This window comes from Colius striatus, chromosome 9 (genome assembly GCF_028858725.1).
Source record: "Colius striatus isolate bColStr4 chromosome 9, bColStr4.1.hap1, whole genome shotgun sequence".
NCBI lineage: Eukaryota > Metazoa > Chordata > Aves > Coliiformes > Coliidae > Colius > Colius striatus.
In genome coordinates this window covers 19,879,378-19,886,369 of record NC_084767.1, presented here as the reverse complement: position 1 = coordinate 19,886,369, position 6,992 = coordinate 19,879,378, and the positions used below count along the sequence as shown (strand labels likewise).

General features: G+C 41.4%; 1 long non-coding RNA gene across 1 annotated transcript; it reads left to right on the top strand.

The window, feature by feature from the left end:
* The first annotated feature begins 626 nt into the window (after nt 1-626).
* LOC133626047 (uncharacterized) lies at nt 627-5,553 on the top strand. The gene is made up of 2 exons (XR_009819246.1): nt 627-4,393; nt 4,860-5,553. It is a non-coding gene; the product is annotated as an uncharacterized LOC133626047 (long non-coding RNA).
* Nucleotides 5,554-6,992: the final 1,439 nt, after the last annotated feature.

Genomic DNA, 6,992 nt, shown 5'->3' with positions numbered 1-6,992 from the left:
GTGTGCCATCCTCACAGAAACTGCGCAGTACAGTAGCAGCAACACATGGCAAGAGAGGGTTTGGAAATGCTGGGGCCGATGTGGAGCACAGCTTTGGGTTGATGGTTTAAAGCATGACTTGAGGTCACAGCTCTGGAGATCTGTAACCTGCTCCTTCTCACTGGAGGTGTCGTGGAGCAGGATGCAGAGCCTTTCGCTCTCTCCCATTGTGCTTAGGTGGCTAGTGCTCAGCTGCCTCTAATCACACACAGGAGGGCAAAAAGAGGAGATGGTGTTTAGGTTTACTTCTGTGATATCTGTAAAGCATTCTAATGTCTTCATAGGTTTGTTTCAAATTGTGCACTGCAAACACACAGAACCAACCGTAGTACCAGCCCACAAGTGAGATGTAGCCTCCTGTGTCAGCACTTGCCTTGCAAACTTCCTGAGTCAGACCAGTCCTCTGCACAGAGGAGGATTTGGGAAGTCCTTTCTACATGTTTCAATAACGCAAGGATTGAAAAGGCATGGTTTTTATTTTAAATCAGTACTGCTATTGTACATTGCTATGTCAAAAATTGTTGGTTGGAAGTTTGAGGAGATTTCTTCTCCACCCCTTTTAATCTTCTCTGGTTTTGGAAATTGAAACAAGTTTTCCCATCATATTCAATTTCTACTTCAAAGAAGTGGTGTTTATGATGAGGAAAAACACTCAGAAATTGAGCATCAAATCAATGGCAGCTTCAGAACATGTTAGCAATGCTGAGAAACTGAAATGAAGTCATGGATTGATGGGAAGGTTTTCAGAATGACACATAAGTTGAGACTGCAACTTTTTAGTTCAGATCTCTGGACATTTGTCTCTGAGAAACTAATACTTCCCCAACTGACTCATAGAATTGACAAAGCTTCCTGAGAAGGCAGCTATACTCTGTACTCTACTGTACAATTCAGTAGCTATTTAAGCACACTCCAGATTTTCCAGCCTCAAATGAAATCTTACTTATGGCTTGTCTCCATGGGCAATATGAAATGTTTGCTTATCTTCCTGGTTTTAGATAGGAGTAAACCCCTCCTTTTGCTTATTCATTAATAATATAATTATGTAGAAACACAATATGAGAAAAAACAGTTTTTAGGTGCTCTGAGAGCCAACTTCCAGCCCCAAGAAAACAAAATATTTGGGCTGAAGCTATACAAAGGAGATACACCATTGATAATCAGGAGTAAATGAAGAATCATGAAGGAAACAGCTGTTTGGTGAGCAGAGCTGCACCATCCATCAGGAGCATGGCTGCGCCCAAGGCAACAGAAGCTTTTCTATTCCTTCTTTTCTTTTTTTGGATCTAGCTTGCAGCACTTGTAAGTAAATGAGAAGGGACAAACAACAAAGGGATTTGAGTCTTGTTTCTGTTGTCTGTAGTATTATGTGTATATTTCTCATTGGAGAAAGCACTGCAATGTATCTCGTATTTTTAGGGTAAAAGGACCATTGAGCAAAGATTAACCATTCTGGAGCACTAACACTGCATGAAAAGGCATCGTTATATTTGACAAGAGGTGATTTCTGTTGGCAGAAACCTGTTATTTGACTTCAGTTATTTGTCTTTGTTAAATGAGGAGTACATTTCTATGCAATGTATGTTTCAGGTCTTAACCTGAGGAATGGGGTATATTTCATGGCACACAGGGGCTATTGCCTGTTTTGCCCATCTCTTTAATACATACTGCTCATCACTCCATTCTTTTTTACCCTGAAGCTTCTCTGGAGTAGCTGACACTATCTCTTTGTAGGTCAGGCAGCAACAGAAACAAAGTTTCCTTTAAGTATCTCACTTAGTAGCAGGATATGGAAATAGTCCAACTATTCATCTATGATTTCTTGAAGGCACATTAGGATGAGATCACAGTGTTTATGCAAAGGAAATCTTTCCCACGGCCATGCTTAACTTTGTGGAATAATCTCAGTTCTGTCACATCCTGACTCTCCTGTACCTAGTGGTTCATGCCCACGCTTTGATTGTTTCGAGTCCTGTCACTCAGTTATTCCTTCTTCCTTATGCTAACCCTTGAAATATCATCTTCTGCACCAGTTCAATATGTCTGTTTTATGATTAATATGCCTTGTGCCTGAGCTTGGAGCCCATTTAAAAAGCCTCAGTAGCCTGGGACTTCCTATGAGATTTTCCATTTCCTTTTCTTATTTACTGTAGAAAATTGCTGATGGAAGAAAAAAAAGTTTCCCCTTTGCTCATGGAAAATACATAAGATATTGAATACAACTTCAAGGAATAGCTAAGGTCCATCTGGCTAAAACAGGAGGCAGAAACAAAAAGGGGAAGATCAGAGTGCAAACATCTGGATTTTGGTCCCAAGTTGTCCATGTAACAGACTGAAGTACTGAAGTACCTAACCAACTGCATTCTTATTCACCCTGGTGCATGTGAGTTCTTGCTGAAAATAAAGAGAATAAGTAGGGATTATACAGAGTATTAACTAACATCAGGTTACCATCCAGAAACTTGTTTTCTACAGTATCTTCTTTCCCCATGCCTTACTCAGGTTATTCTGAATCTATTCCACTGGTGCCTCATTAAAATGCTCCAATATCTTCAAGATGAAATAACTAGCATATCTGGGTTTCCTCTGGAGTCAAGGGAAGCTGGAAGAAGTCTCCATCCCACTCAGCTTGTCTCTGTGGCCTTGACAAGTTTCTTCATGTGACTGTTCTTCATCTGTTACATGCCAGTAGCACCTTGCTTCCTTCTGCTCTGGGTCCGAAAACACTCAGGAGGTGCAGGTGTTCACATGCAGTGCAGTGCCATCATAGTATATTAAAGTTTCCCGCACTGAAATACCTAGAGGTGACTTAAAAAACAAATGCATAATATTTTTTATGGTTGGATGTGTTTATCACTGTATCATAGCAGTATCTCAAGATGTGAGTAACAACTGTAAAGGCACTGGGAGCTTTTTGAATGGTAAATGTTTCGTGGCTATTCTGTATTTCTTCCTCTCGTATTTTGAGCTCCTGAGTTGTATCATCATTATTTATGAGCACGTGAACTCCAGCACAGTGTACAGACCTGTACCTTGCCCAGGGAGTGTGGGTTTGATGCTGCTCTGCCAAGCTTGAGCAGCCCTGGCTGATTTCACATTCTGTGGCAGAATTCAATTTGGACACCCTGTGTGAAGGAAGGTTTCAGGGTCAGGTGAAATATAGTAGCTCGCTTTCAAGCATTGTAAATTTTCAGGTGGGCAGAACTGAACGGATTGCCCTTTACCCCAAAATGTAATTTCTCTATTACAGAAGAGTAGCATTTGTAAAGAGCTTCAACTGAAGTAGCCTCTGCGTGCAGTCTCTGGTCAGTAACAAAGCAGTGTTTCATGGGTTATGAAGGCAGCAATAAATTCTATATTGACACTGAAGAAAATTTAATATCTGCTGCATTTTCCTTTATGTAGGAGGATACTTACTGCAGGGTAATATGTTGGCAATTTTGAATAATTCAAGTAGCCAAAGGCACTTCTAGATACAGGCATATGTACTTCAAACCTGCATCCCTTCCTAAGATCTCCTCCATCAGTTCTGGTACTTGCTTCTTGTTTTTGTGAGGATTTTGTGCACTCCTACTAAATTATGAAGCTTTGCCTTCTTCAGCCTGTGATTAGATTCTTTGCTTTTACCCTAGAGTGACAATTAAACAAGAAGCCTGTGCTATCCTATAAAAGAGCATGAAAGTAAACATGGGAAACTCATCACGAACTTCTCCTTTCCCATGTCACCAGGCACACTAGGCATGACTGCTCCTGCTAGTTGAAAGTAATTGAAACAGGTGCTGTATTAATATTTATAAGTCCTCACTAAAGCTCTTTTTCATCTGCTCATGAGCTATGCTGCACGTGGAGCCCTTTCTGTGGCCTGGCTCTCAAGTGCCATCCCTTTTCTCATGCTTCTTGTGTACATTATGCACATTGCCACTGGAATTTCGTATTATTAATAACTTGGTTTTTATATCTCAAAGCACCTGAACAGAGATGTCAGTGTCCCTTTTCTTCCCATATCTGGCCAGGGAGTACTGATCTCTAAAAAAGAGCTTCTGCTCAAGCAAGCTTAAAAATAATAATTAAACAAGCAGATCTACAAATGCTGGCAGGCAGCTGAGGGAATGCCCTGCCTCCAGCATGGGCTCAAGTCTGAGGATTTGATGCTCTCAACTGTGACAGTATTGGGAGGGACGAAATGGCATTGCCTCTGCCTATTTCTATAGTTCTTGGGTTTTTCATGACTGACATCAGCGTGGAGCACTTCTAACTGAAAACCAACAGGGACAAAGCCCCCCACTGGAGTCTCAGACCTTCAATGGCCAGCAGCTCCCTGCTTTATCTTGATATTCTGTTGGTGTAGTACTCTGTAAGTATTCACTAGTTCTTTTCAGCATGCTATTACTAGGCTATTAGTTGCTTGTGAACTGTGTAATTGAGACAGACCAGATTATGTCTACACATGAGATGTTGCCTCATGTCCTTGCCTTCCCCCAGACCTTCTGGTATGTGTCCTCTGACAGTGGCTGCAGCCACGGACGCCTCATCCCACAACTGTGCCGGTTCACTGGCACTTGAGTCATGCGGTGTTATTTCTGCAGCTGGGTTGAATGGGTGTAAAGACTGGAGAATAATGAACAGTGAATAATGTAATGACTTTTCACATGAAGTCGTAACAAATTTTGTGAGGAATGATGGATAACTTTATGAATAGCTTGCAATAAACCAGATATTTAATAGGAGACAGTTGAGCCAGGTAAACCTTAATTCCATGACTCTTTTTCACTGAACTGTCAATGATCCAAATATTTTTATTGCTTTTCTTCTGTTGACAGGCTCAGAAGCCAAAAGAAACCTCTGCAAAGTCTCAGCTGACCTCTTGAGAGCACAGGGACAAAATACTTGCCAGCCAAATCCACTGTGTATTGAATGATGTGCTGCAGAGCTACAGGGTCTGACGGAAGGAGATCTGTCTGTCATCTCCGAGCACTAGGTGACACTACAGTATGCAAACATATACTGTTTATCATTATGAGTTTCAGTAAAAAAAAAAAAAAGTAGAAGAATGTGATGTCTGAGGACAGATGGACAAGAATATTAAGAAGTATCCATTGCAGAGGCTCAGAGAGCGGCACAGATGTGTGATAATGTCTTGGATGTATTTGGAGACTTTTTCCAAGGTATTGTTTTGTGACAGAAGGATTCAAGTGTCTAAACACAGGTGTGGGTGCAGCTTACCACATGCAATGATGCCTTCTGGTCAGCCATGTGCCAGAAAATAGAGGAGAAATAACAGTGCTTGCAGAACGGTGGTTTCCAAATGATTGCTTAGACATTTAAATAATTAGGTCTAAGAATTAGAGCATGGAATGGCATACTGAGGTGCCTAGGAAGAGCTGGGCAAAACATTTTTTTTAAGAAACCATGCAAAATCTATTGCAGAATAATTTTTTTTTTCCTGGATATGTTTAATAATTTTCTTTGAAATGTTACCAATAAAATTAAAAATTCCCATGGTGGAATTCACCAGATGATTGGGTGGACAATAAACATTTATTTGTTTTTATGACTTTCTCAGTTTCTAGTTGCTCATTCCATTCCTGTCTCTTACTGGTGGCTCAGCAAGAGCCTCTAGGACCCTGCTCCATGCAATTTGCAGCAGAACCTTCCTGTGAGCCTCTATCAGCAGCAGCAGCTCCTTCTCAGCAGTATAGCTCCCAAGCAGGATTGCACCTCCTAGGTCGTCCTCAGGGCAGTATCACTGTGCTACCAGTGCTGCTATACCCCACCCCCCATGAAGAGTGAGGCTTCTCAAAGCAGCCTTCTGCTGAAAGACCTCACTCAAACCAGCAGGAAGGAGAAACTGGTGCTGATGGTGCAATCTCCCTGGTTTTACTTCCCAGGAAAGACACCATCTGGATGAATGGAAACCTCTTTGTAGAAATTCTCAGAGAAATGAATCCAAGTGAATAAAGATGTGAATACAGCTAAACTGGCACTAAATCCTATTTTGAGTCTTCCAAATGAAGGTAACCAAGATACTTTTCATTCTAAAATCATTTTAGACATTAAATGATTCAGGTAATTGTTTTGCTTGATTGATAATGCATAATTCATCATGAATTTAAACTTCACAGAGTTCAGGTATTTTTTTTGGTGTGATATTTTGATTTAGGTCTTTATATGTAGGGAATCATCACACGGATACAGGGAAATAGACAGCCAGAGGGAAATCAGCCTGCTGGAGGATTTGCAGCAGACCCAGAGTCAGAAGACTTTCCAAGTCCTTACAGAGTCAATATTGTTTTATTGCTCTGAACTACAGAGAATACTAAAAGGAACTGGCATGCGGAAGGATTTCATATATGCTGTCACTAGTGCCTGCTGTGAGTGCTGTGGGTCAGGTCCATCCACCACACGGACCACAGCAGAGGTGAGTGGAGGCCCAGGCTGACGATGACTGGGGGGGGTCACAGCACAGCACAGCGAAGTTGGTGGTCTGTCCTGGCACCCTGCACCCACACAGCTTTCTTGGCTGTAGGTGCAGCTGAATCTGCTGCCAGGAAGTGAGATGCTGCTGCTGAGCCTCCCCAGCTTAGCAACAGGACTAAAGTAAAAGCTTGTGCTATTAAATGGCTCATTTATTATGCTCAAATATGTCATATTTGTAAATACCCATTCTCTGTCCAATCTTTTTTTTTTTTAATAATTCTTGGAGAGTTATTTCCTTATCATAGGGGAGCCTTGTGTTTATGGGAGCATGGATTTTATCTGTGCTTGGTTTGCTCTTCTAGACTTTTGTCTTGTTCTTGTCCACTGCACATCATTACTGGCTCAAACCAAATATGCCAGAATAGTCTTTGGAATGGAAGTGCACTTTTCATTTCTCCCACAGATGCCTACTGGCAGCAATAGTAAGAAAGATTTATCCCTATATAAAACCAAAGTAGAGGTGAGATTTGTTCTGC